Source organism: Ixodes scapularis, unplaced genomic scaffold, assembly GCF_016920785.2.
Source record: "Ixodes scapularis isolate PalLabHiFi unplaced genomic scaffold, ASM1692078v2 PGA_scaffold10__122_contigs__length_95168666, whole genome shotgun sequence".
In the NCBI taxonomy this organism is placed as follows: domain Eukaryota; kingdom Metazoa; phylum Arthropoda; class Arachnida; order Ixodida; family Ixodidae; genus Ixodes; species Ixodes scapularis.
The window spans coordinates 63,625,192-63,637,714 of record NW_024609836.1 but is presented as its reverse complement, the minus strand read 5'-3'; the positions used below and the strand labels follow the sequence as shown (position 1 = coordinate 63,637,714).

At 48.5% G+C, this 12,523-nt stretch overlaps 1 long non-coding RNA gene across 1 annotated transcript; it reads left to right on the top strand.

The window, feature by feature from the left end:
• The first annotated feature begins 5,646 nt into the window (after window positions 1–5,646).
• On the top strand, window positions 5,647–7,222 carry LOC120851087. Its single transcript, XR_006077361.1, has 3 exons — window positions 5,647–5,690; window positions 6,093–6,235; window positions 7,134–7,222. It is a non-coding gene; the product is annotated as an uncharacterized LOC120851087 (long non-coding RNA).
• The last annotated feature ends 5,301 nt before the right edge of the window (window positions 7,223–12,523 follow it).

Genomic DNA, 12,523 nt, shown 5'->3' with positions numbered 1-12,523 from the left:
TTTGCTCGTTGTGTGCTTCGTGCGACGGACTGTGAGGCGACCGAGTCACATCTACGGCCTCGACATCGGCAGCAGCGTCTACATCTGCGGCGGCTTCCGCAGCTAAACGTGGCCGTTCACGCAAATACTCCACAGCTTCCTTATCACCTACTCTAAGCGTCGTTCTCGACGTCATCCTAGACGTCACCCTCTTGGCGTCGTTCTCGACGACGTCCCAGACGTCGTCCTCAAGTTCGTCCTAGAAATCGTCTTAGAGGTCGTTCTTTACGTCGTCGTCCTAGGCGCCGTTCTTGACGGCGTCCTCGGCGTCGTCCTAGACGCCGTACTTGGCGTTGAGCTCTATGACGCCGTCCTCGACGTTGTCCTATACGTCGCCCTAAACTTTAATACGTGTTCAAACATAACTCGAAAACATTTCTCCCGAAGAACTCTAAAGGCCGGTCCTCACATGTGTCGTCAGCTACTTAACGTCCGCCATTAGCAACAGTTTTGACGGTGCGATACAAAGCTCGTAACCGCTCCCGTCAGCACGCGCTTAGCGCGAGGTCAGCGCTATGCTTGTAGCGCTCCGCTGCATGTGGGAACAGGCCTTAAAGGGGCGGTGCAACGATATTCTATTGGAATGTTTTTCACTTTACACGAGCTTACTGGCACACCAGGGACTCAAGGATACTCACACGCAACGCCACTGTCCAAAAAACTCCTTTGTTGCGGTGTAAGTTCAAGAACAAAATGGACCATTTCCATTCAATCTTTCCTTTGCAAAATTTGATGACGTAACGTGGGTATCGCAGTACACCAAAGTGACAATATTTGAATGCGGTTCATAGATGGGACCCGAGCATTGCGTCGGCACTCGACTTGGGCTCGTGATAATTGGTAGCTCGAGCAGCATTCGGTTAGTGACCCATGTTCAATCGCTGCAACGACGACAACAGCCGAGCCATAACGATGTCTGGAACTCAGCGCGTGTCCTGCGCTTTGCCAACCCCAGCGCGTGGCTATGATCAACACTGGCAGCATATAATCGGCTCCAGATCACGTGGCCGCTTGTTCTGGCTGCGAGTTGAGGGGGTGAACGCTGCTCGTTTTTTTTTTAATTTTTTTCTGGGACTTCTATTTCGTGGGGTGAAAAACTAACGCGTTTCATAGGTCATTAGCATTGGGGATCCGTTTTAAGCGGTATTTGCGCAAAGAACAAAAATTGTTGCATCGCCCCTTTAAACAGTCTTGAGTGTCTCCCTGTATTTTTTTTTTTTCTGTCAATGCCGCCAGGCTCCGACGCCATAGGTGCTGGTGGTGCGAAGATGGGCGCTTGTTTCGCCCAGTGTGTAGATAACAAAAACAAAAACTCGGTATTCAAGAAATGTGTCTCTAAAGCAACCTGTCACCGGGAATTTCGATCGACTCACCGAGAATAGAGAGGTCAAAAAGAGCCTCCTCATTTGATGAACAAAAATGGCGACCATAGAGGGAGCTGGGCGCTACTTTTTCAAGGATTCAGTGACTTTGGTCGCGCGTAGAGGAAGAGAATTTCGTAAACATCACTGTAGCGGTGGCTTAACCGAAGAGGCTTTTGGGATCATTCTATATTACTTATGCACACATCGCTCCGAGAAATGAAGTGAAATTAAATTAAATTTTTATTTCCAGAAATTTACTCTGGCGGGCCTCCAGACACAAAGCTACCATATGGTAACTTGACCGGTCTGGGGCCCTAAAGCAAAACAAGCATAGCAATCTGGAAGAAAAGTGTGATACATTGAAAAGCCTCGTTATACAGCATATATAGTTCCTCTTACAAACCAGACATGTACTTTAGTAACAATAAAACAGAATAAACATGTGAGAGCGCAGAAAGCACCGCGGAAACCAGCGAGATGTTAGGCATTGGAAAGTCATATCAAGACATTACAAAAAAAATTGCTTCACTAGAGCTGCGTAGTTTTTTTTTTTGCATTTTTTTAATAAAAAATAGAAATACAAGGCCCAATTCAAAGTTCCCGTCAGTGCACCGTGACGTGACAGCGTACCGCAAGGTGTCGGGGTGGTCACAAGGGAGGCATCGCAGGAAGTCACGTGAGTTGTACCCCTCCTCGTGCTTACCGCGAGCGCGTGTAATGATATTTTTTTATATTTTTGTTATTCTCCGCACCTCCACGAGCGATCCAAGCAGACAAGGTTTCTTTTATTTGCTTTTCATCGGTTAATGTTGCTGTAAAGGTAGAAGAAGAGGAGTCATTGAATTGACACACTGGAATTGACGTGATCAATCACAATGCCTAGAACGTGCTGTGTGAGGGACTGTCTCGGTATAGGCCCGTAGTTATCAAGTTTTGAGCAGCGCTCCAGGCGAGCAAAATAAAATATTTGGCTCTCGTTTCGAACGTGCGTCATCACGCTTCCCCACTATACTTCTTTAAACTCCGTTCCATTCGAAGTACTAGTGTAGCAGAGGCTACAAGACCGAGCTCCGTCCCTTCGAAGCACGCGCGCTCGTGCAGTGCGAGCATCTTTCGGAGGAACATGTTTTTGCTAGTAGCTTCAGCTTCACTATCACGTGAGCTGAACCATACGGGCTCCCGGAAGCTATGAAAGAACGCAATGAAATAATAAAGCTGAATGGAACGCTGAGGCCACGAACTGCATATTTTTTTTTTTATTCTTTTTTTAGACGTTTTGTTAACGCGCGTCTGCAGATACTGACAGATGCGTGCATTCGAACGTGGCACGTGCACAATCGAACGTTACAGCGCCGCCTAAAGAGTGCTATTTCAGCAACTGAAGAAGAGATCACACTGCATGCATTTCCGAGAGACATACAGGAGATGGACCGGTGGCTGACTGCGGTTCCCACAGGACAGCTATTAGAGTCGGTGGGTTGGTGATAGATATGATCGATGCACTTTAGTGATGAACATTACAACCCTAGGCGAAGTTTACTAAAACTCACAGGTCTCGATGTGAGACCTCAACTGCAGATCTGCAAGTTTCCTGCCCATCTCCCTGCAGTAGCGGCACTCAAGAGGCTTGAATTCAGGCATCACGACGCATCGGCTGCATGTGCACCTAGTAAACAAGTTCTACTCATGTTCTAGACAAAACACGTACTTTACGCTTGACGTTTACTTGTACATGGTACACTCACCAGTTCCTATTCTTTAGACGGCAGGCATCTTCAACATGGAGAGTATCGATGATTCAACGGCCTCGGTGTGTGAACCTTCAGCAATGCGATCAAGCGTGTCGTATGCTAGCAATCCTAATTTCTGCGAGTGTTCTAAATTTTTTAGCTTGGTTTGTGTCCAGTATAGCTCTGTAACATCGAACTGACGACATGCACTCGTACACTGGCTTGTTCTCGCAACGCTTTTGTAGAAAACGCAGCCCCATGTTATTGTTTTCTGAGAAAGTTTCCCTTGTGTATTTTGTAATCATGTTCATCACGTGCCAAAGCACGTGTGTATATTTTCTTTTTCTTTTGATCGTGTGGTTTTTCGCTTTGGCACGTGGCGTTCGATCCTCGTTGTTGTCTTCAGAGCACCGACAAACCTCGGAGTCGGTCGGCCGCCACCGGACGCTGGTCTCACTCGCGACGGGCTCTGCCACGTCGTAACAGTGGCGACGAGTTTCAAGCACATGAACCAAGAGGCGGGTGATGAGCAGACAACGGCAGGGACGGTATCTGGTGACGCAGGGTTTCCAAGGATAACCGGCCACGCTCCAAGCGTGGCCCGCCATCTGCCGCAATTTGACGACGAACAAGATAAGTGGAACGCTTACCTCGTGAAGATAGAGTCATATTTTGAAGGCAACGATGTGGTGGATGATGCTAAGAAAAGGGCTCTGCTGGTGTCAGCGCTGGGAACAAGTACGATACAAGTGCTTTGCAGAAGGGTGGCGCCCAGGAAGCCAAATTCGCTAACGTACGACGAAGCGGTCCGTGCTCTGAGCGATTACTACGACCCGAAACCAAATGAGATTTCGGAGAGTTTCAAGTTCTTCCATCGATGCCAAGAGGAAGGAGAATCAGTGCACGCATTCATCGTGGAAATAAGAAGAATTGCTAATAACTGCAACTTCGGGACGACATTAGACAGGATGTTACGAGACCGAATCGTTTGCGGCGTCAGATCAAAGAATCTGCAGAAACAGTTGCTGGCCAAACGAGAGCTGAGCTTGCAGGACGCCGAACCGTGGCAGCAGAAACTGAAGAAGCCGACGCACAAAAAATATCGCGGGAAAGTGGGCCATCCGAAGTACACACACTGAAGAGTCAGCAGAGGATGCCTCCCGCTGCCAGGACATCGCTGCATTCACCAGTAGGCTGCGAACGTTGCGGTAATGCCAATCACAGCAGTAGCAACTGTAAATGGCAAAAAGCAAAATGTTTCCAGTGTGGCAAGCAAGGGCATTTGGCTCGCAAGTGTCGTAACCCTAAGAGTGCCAAGGGACAAAACAACCAACTACAAGCAGTAGAGTCCCTGGACGAAGGTGACGACAGCCTGACTACACAGATTTAGAATCTGATAACCCTAAAAGAAAGGAAGCTTGTGCCGCCAGTGCGACGCACGTTCACGTGGGGTGGAATTGATCTGGCCATGGAAATTGACACGGGGTCACCTGTCTGCGTCATAACGAGAGAAATGTACGAAAGGCATCGCAAAACTTGGCCAAGACTTCAAAAGCCTCAAGTGAAGTTGGGTTGCTACATGGGATCAATTCCAGTTATCGGAGAGTTAACCATGAAAGTTGTATACCAGTCGACGACCGTACAGGGTACATTGACCGTCGTGAATTGCCGAGGTCCATGTTTGTGCGGACGAGACTTGATTCAGAAATTGAATCAACGTGACGTACCTGTTTTGAGCCTGACAGCAATCCCGAAATCTCCCTCTGATCAGCAGCAAGGTCTCCAGAGTCTACTGGACGAGTACGAAGACCTCTTCTCTCCAGAGCTTGGAGTCATTCAGGGACCACCTGCGCATCTGTACCTCAAGGATCGAGCAACTCCAAAGTTTTGCAAGGCAAGATCTATTCCGTTTGCATTACGAGAGAAAGTATCCCTGGAGTTGGATAGGCTCGAACAGGCCGGCATTATTTCACCAGTTGCATACTCTGAATGGGCTACGCCCATTGTGCCGGTTCTAAAAAAAGATGGGTCCGTACGTATCTGTGGGGATTTTAAGGTGACACTGAATCCTGTTTGTGCGTTAGAACAGTGCCCGTTCCCGGTTATCGAGAACATGTTTGCTTGTCTGAACGGCGGTGACCGTTTCAGCACACTGGACTTGCGGGACGCATATAACCAAGTGCCTCTCGATGAGGAATCGCGGAAGCTTGCGGTTATCAACACGCATCGTGGCCTCTTTTGCTATAACCGATTACCATTTGGAATAGCCTCAGCGCCCGCTATCTTTCAACGCAAGATAGAATGTGTCCTCCAAGGTCTTGCAAATGTGCAGGCCTACTTAGATGACGTCATACTTTCGGAACAAAGCTCTAACGATGGAACAAAACTGAAATGTCTTTTACAGCGATTCCGAGAGCACGGGGTGAAGTTGCGCAAGGAAAAGTGCAGATTCAGGCAGGAATCGGTCTCCTACCTTGGCCATCAGATTGACGGAGAGGGACTGCACCCAACAAAAAAGAACCTTGAGGCCATCGCTGGGGCTCCGTGTCCGAAAAACGTAAGTGAACTGCGCTCATTTATCGGCATGTTGATCTTCTACATCAGATTTCTACCACAAATGTCTACACTGCTATCACCGCTGTATCAACTTCTAGAGAAGGGTTCTCGTTGGGTGTGGGGCCCGGCATAGGACGAGGCATTTATGAAAGCAAGGAAAGCTTTAACAACAGGAAAGGTGTTGACCCATTTCGACCCAGCGAAAGAACTGCGCTTGGAGTGTGACGCGTCACCATACGGTGTTGGGGCCGTGTTGTTTCACCGTTTAGGAAAGGAGGACAGGCCGATCGGTTCCCGCTCACGTACCTTAACTGCTGCTGAAAAAAAATTACTCCCAGTTAGAACGCGAGGCACTCGCTCTCATTTTTGGTGTGACCAAGTTCCGCGATTACCTTTTGTGCAGAGAGTTTACCTTGGTCACCGACCACCAGCCACTCCTGGGATTGCTAAAGCCGGGCCGGCCGACCCCTGCCATGGCTGCTGCAAGGATCCAGCGTTGGGCACTGCTGCTTGGGGGCTACCAGTACAAGCTGGACTACCAGCCTGGTAAACTGATGTTCAACGCAGACGCTTTAAGCCGGTTACCGCAACCGACGTCTAAGGAATCATGCAGCTCAATGGTGCTTCCGGAGTATGTCTTAGGACTACATAATTTTGACGAAGGGACCGTAACCACCAGAGAACTGAAAGACCTGACTGCCGGTGACGACGTGCTCCTAAAAGTTAAAAGACACATCCTAGATGGATGGCCAAGGAGCCAAAAGCACCTACAAGTCGAATTACAACCATTCTATGACAAGAAGCTCGAGCTCTCAGTAGCACGGGACCGCGTGTACTGGGGTCACCGGGTCGTGATTCCAGCAAAGGCGAGGGAACGATTGTTAAGTCTGCTTCATGAAACCCACCAGGGAGCATCCTCAATGAAAGCGGTCGCGCGGTCAAAGTTCTGGTGGCCTGGTCTTGACAGGGCAATTGAAAGCCAGGCGGCAGTTTGCAGGGAATGTGTTCAAGCTATGCCTATGCCAAGTGCGAAAGAGCCAGTTTGTTGGCCCGAGACCAAGGAAAATTGGTCAAGAATACACATTGATTATGCTGGGCCAATAAAGGGAAAAATGGTACTAATTGTTGTCGATTCACGCAGCAAATGGATCGAAGCCGTACCATTGTCCCACGCGAACACTCAATCAACGATAGCAACGTTACGGATGTTGTTCAGTCGCTTTGGAATTCCGCGCACATTGGTGTCAGATAACGGAACTCAGTTCACAAGTGGGGAGTTTAAGACGTTTGTCACGATGAACAACATTTCGCATCTTCGAACAGCTCCCTTTCCGCAATCCAACGGTCTGGCAGAAAGGGCCGTGCGCACCGTCAAAGACGGGATTAAGAAGATGCGAGGCGAGAACTTGGAAATTAACCTTGTTCGGATACTGTTCAATTACAGAAGAACGCCACAAGCCTCCGGAAGATCCCCGTCGGAAGTCCTGCTGGGCTATCAAATTCGATCGAGGATCGACACCTGCTTTCCATCGGTTGCACGTAACGCTAGGAATGATGACCCTGGATGGAATTTTGCTCCAGGGGATCCTGTGTATTTTCGTAACTACGGGGATGGAGACAACTGGACGCCTGGTCGAGTCAAGTCCACCTCCGGGTCGCGAATGCTGACTGTCTCAACGCCATCAAAGGTGGTACATCGCCACGCTGACCAAGTACAGAGAAGGATACCGGAAGAGGATCACCTGCTAGACCAGCAGGCCGGTACGCGGCCTCCGACAACATCATCATCTTCGGCGATCACAAACGATGAAAGCCACCATCCAGACGCGCCGACGGCAATCCCAGTGGAACTCCAGGGCCGGTTTTCTCGAAGCGATGGTAAACCCATTTTGGTAAACCACGGTGCCTAGGAAGGAAAAAGTACCTAGGTACTGTAATAAACGGCTGGATATAGAACAACAATAATTATTTTTGAGTGGGCAATAAGATGCGCCATCTATCGGTGAAATAAGCCAGTCATTTTGTTTATCCTCTTTTTCCGCTGGTTGTTATCGATCTAGTATGGCATTTTAAGCCAAAATATAGTAATGTGCTTGAAGACCAATTTAATTGCTTCCGATGGTACGAAGAAATTTTAGCTACTATGCCATAGTTTGTCGACGAATATTCGAAAATCTAAAAAACATTTCCTTCAATATATTTCGCCATAAACAACGCATAACTTTCCCGTGTTCCTTCCAGTCTGGCAACGCCGGTGCTGTAGTCTCGTTTTTGTTCCTTGCAACGCACGTTTCTGCGATTCCTGCTCATCTCAACTCTTTGCCCTCTCTTCCATTTGCCCAACCGATCCACCGGTGACGAGAAGTTCTCGTCAACGGTGACGAGAAGTTCTCGTCACCGTTGAATCGCTGGCCACCGGGGATATGTAGAAACCTCGATGCTGTCGGCATACTGCCGGCGCACTGCGAACAAAAAAAAAACAGTGCAATGTCCCAGCTGTTCACCAGAAACGAAGACTTTATTGTGGATAACCCCCTTTCTCCACAAAGTAATTGCTGCTCACGAGTTGGCATGCATAGTGTAACAAATTAAACGTGTTAGAATAAATATATACCAACACTCGTTCGCAAAACATTTTTTTACTCACAATAAAAACACTTGCAAGGCTTATGTACCGTCATATGTCTTGGATCCCGGACTGCTGAAGAGTGATGCGTTCACGGAATGCTGCCGTCGGTTAGTTGAGTAGCCCCTCTGAACTACCGCTTTGCTTGACGTGCTAATAGGTTGATGGTGCGTCATTAATATAACAGCCGGATCGAAATGAATGTTCAGCAGAACCAAGCAGAATTATTAGCCCTCGTTGAGCGACGCCACGGCCATTTGGCTTCTAGGTACTGCTCCACCCTCGGCGCCCCTGCTCTCCAAGTCACGTGACCTAGAATTCCCCCTTCTAGGGACAATAGTTAACTTTGAACCACGGTTCGCGTTCGAGAAAAGGGGCCCAGGAAGAAGCGACGTTACGGCGTTCCAGCAGGACCCGAAAGCCCGTCGACAGGTTTCACTTCTAAAGAAGAGAGAATAGACTACTTCCATAAAGCCATGCATGCAACACGGCGCGCGTTGCACTCTGGGAACTAGTTGGCCAGGGAGGAGGGTGGCATGGTTTCGGTTTCGATCGACACGTCAACAAGAGATCGTTTTCTGGTCCCGAGAGCGTCATTTGTGGTCTCTAAACTAACCTAAATTGCCAGACCTCGAAGCTTTAGCACAAGCCTGAGACGTATAGCTTGTCTTAACACATGCTTGTTGTATTTTTGTACTTGAGCCTTTAAACCTTGGAGGCGCCACTGAAAAGCTCAATTTTAACACACTTCTTATCTCTTACTGACCCGCAGCACTGCACGAAGTGAAGTCCCCACCCGCTTGCTTTCCACTAATATTCAACATCGCGTATGCGCAGAGTTATCCTGCAATCATATAGGCAAATTCGCACATACAGACCGTTTTAAGAGAGCAAGTCAAGCACTTGTGTGAAGAATGTCGCACCGTTCGCCGGAAGTGCGCCGGACGGGCATGAACCCCTATGCGCACCGCGCAGGGGTTCACGCCCGTCCGGCGCACGGTGCGACATTCTTCACACAAGTGCTCGAACGAATTGAAAGCGCATTTGACGGTTGCTAATGGCCATAATATTTGTTATGTGTTTGTTTTCTTTCTGCCTGAGTATGCCGAGATAATTTCAGACACACCGTTCAGGCACAGATCTTGGGCGTCAGTAAAAACTCGTGCAAAAAGGCTTACCGAGGAGTAGGGGACGCTTGTTAGGGCCTCCGTCGTAGCTAGCCGATCTCAGCGTTTGCGAAAAGTTAATCTTTTATCAGCATAAAATTTAGTGGGAGATATATGATGACACGAGGAAGACATCATAGTAATTTTGTGCAGTAGTGAGGTCGAATTTATTGCGTTTCCTTAAAAGTTTATGCGTAAACGCTGGGCTCAACTTTTATACCCTGTGAGGATGCGGCTTGCTTTTCGCCCAATGAAGTAACAAGAAACGGACGTTTGGCAAAAAAAAAAAATTGTGTAAGGCTCCATATGAACAAATTTCAGTTCTAGTTCACTAGTACTAGACGGGATTATTGAAATTGAGCTCAAGCATGCACTCGTGGGGCGAGGTGACTAAGCCACGACTTACTACGTTCGCATACGCACGCACAATATCCGGTGTTTCGGGAACCAAGGAAAGTGCCCCAGTCTTCGTTTTGTATCGCTCGAGAATGAGTGTATTGTACGTTCGTGAAAAGTCAGACAACTGAAAACGCAAGCAGCGCGTTCGGTCGCGGCGTGATAGCATGAGATGAAGCTGCTCAGTCGAAACCGAAACTGAGTGGCCAACTAGTTCCCAGAGTGCATTGCGCGGTATTTCGCCGCATTGGGGCGCGTCGGTTTTGGAAGTAGTCCATTGTAGAAAACGCAGCCCCATGTTATTGTTTTCTACGAAAGTTTTCCTTGTGTATTTCGTAAACATGTTCATCACGTGCCAAAGCACGTGTGTATATTTTCTTTTTCTTTTGATCGTGTGGTTTTTCGCTTTGGCACGTGGCGTTCGATCCTCCTTTTTGTCTTCAGAGCACCGACAAACCTCGGAGTCGTTCAGCCGCCACCGGACGCTTGTCTTACTCGCGACGGGCTCTGCCACGTCGTAACAGCTTTCATCATTGACCTCCATCACATCGAGCCACTGACTCTTCGTTCTCAACTTTTACAGCACGCAAACCAACCAATGGTGCAGCGATAAAAAGCTAGTAGAACTGAAACTTCGTTATCTACCATCGCTCGTACGAAGAGCAGAATAAAAAAAAAAAAGAAAAAGACTTAGGCACGGTCGCGGAGAGCACGAGGAGTGAAACTCACGTGACTTCCGGCGAACCCACTTTTAGTGACGTAGGTCGATGCCTCCCTTCTGACCGTCCCGACACCTTGCGGTACACTGTTACATCACGGTGCACTGGCGGGAGCTTTGAATTGGGCCTCGTATTTTTATTTTTATAAAAAAAAAAAAAAACTACGCAACTCTATACTGAAACTTCTTTTTTTTTTTTTTGTAATGTCCTGATATGCCCTTTCAACGCCTAGCATGAAAAAAAAATTGTTTTGGCGTGTCACAGGCTTTTTAAAGGGGCGATGCAGCAATTTTTGTACTTTGCACAAAAACCGCTTAGAACGGATCCCTGTCGTTAATTACCTATGTTTCATTTTTCACCCCACGCAATAGGAGTCCCAGAAAAAAAAATAAAAAAAAGAGCATCCTTCACCCTATCAACTCGCTGCCAGAACCAACGTTGGCCAGAACAAGCGGCCACGTGATTTGGAGCCGATTATATGCCGCCGCTGTTGATCATAGCCACGCGCTGGGGTTGGCAAGACACAGGACACGCGCTGCGTTCCAGACATCGTTATGGCTCGGCTACTGTCGTCGTTGCAGCAATTGGACACGGGCCACTACCCGAATGCTTCTCGAGCTAGAAATTATCACCAGCCCAAATCGACTGCCCACGCAATGCTCGGGTCCAATCTATGAACCGCATTCAAATATCGTCACTTGAGTGTACTCTAATCCCCACGTTACGTCATCAAATTTTGCAAAGGAGAGATTGAATGAAAATGATCGCTTTTGTCCTTGAAATTACACCGTAACAAAGGAGTTTCTTGGACAATGGCGTTGCGTGCGAGTATCCTTGAGTCCCACTAGTGCCAGTAAGCCCGTGTAAAGTGAAAAACATTCCAACTGAATATCGTTGCACCGCCCCTTTAAAGGTGAACGCTGTATAGTGTGACACGGCACAAGCGCGAATAAGCCTTTTTTTAATGAATACTAACAGGCACATACTCATGCGTTAGCATCACTACCTAAATGGCAGCGAAAAGCTGACGCCGTCTGTCTGCGGACAAAACACTGAAAAGTGATGCGCGGCGCGTAGAGAGGGGGAGATGAGTGAAGGGCAAGGGCGAGAAGGAGGTGACGTCACGGGGCGGAAGCCAATGAGAGCACGGGAAACCGATGAAAAGTGACAGCAGCGTCTGGCAGTGGATTTCACCTAAGCGTGCAAGGCAGGAGAACGACACAGAGGAGCGGCAGCAGCGCATCTCTCGTCTGTCCAAAATGCGACACAAAAAGCGGCATGCCGACGCAGGTTTGCGTCGGCATGTGGGGCGATCAAGTGCCATGCAAGAGAGTAGACGTTGCACGCGCCCCGGTGTACGTTCCCCCTGCTTTAGAGCGCGCCACGTGCCTCGAACGCGCGGCGCCGCTATTCGCCGAATTCAGTCACGTGACGAGCGGGATCAACATGCCGTGCAGGAAAGATTGCGCTACAGAGATGAACGCGCAACTCTGGCTCCCGTAGGGAGCCTATACAGGAACTCTAGCTAACACCGACGCCGTAGCGAAGCCAAGAAGAGACAACAAAAATAGGGGAAGCAAAAACGAAAGCCAAAAGAGAAAATTGAAGGGGTCAGCGTTAGCGTTTGCCAAAATGGGACGTGTTTTCCAAGGGTCATGCTAACGCATTCACTAAGGATCCACCAATGGATGTTTAATTGATGTTTTGGGGGAGCAGAAAATTATCTTCCTGAGGAGCAGCTTTATAAGTGTCCATATTCCCCTGATGGTATTGTCCCCGGTACCAGCTCCCCCTTTAGTAACGTACTCACCTTGCCCCTGCTCATTCACATTTTTCATTACGTAACAATCTAATCCGTTTCACCCCTCTCCTGCACCCTGTGTTCCGGCGACCATTTAATATCTGGCGCTGTAAAAAAGTGAAGCTG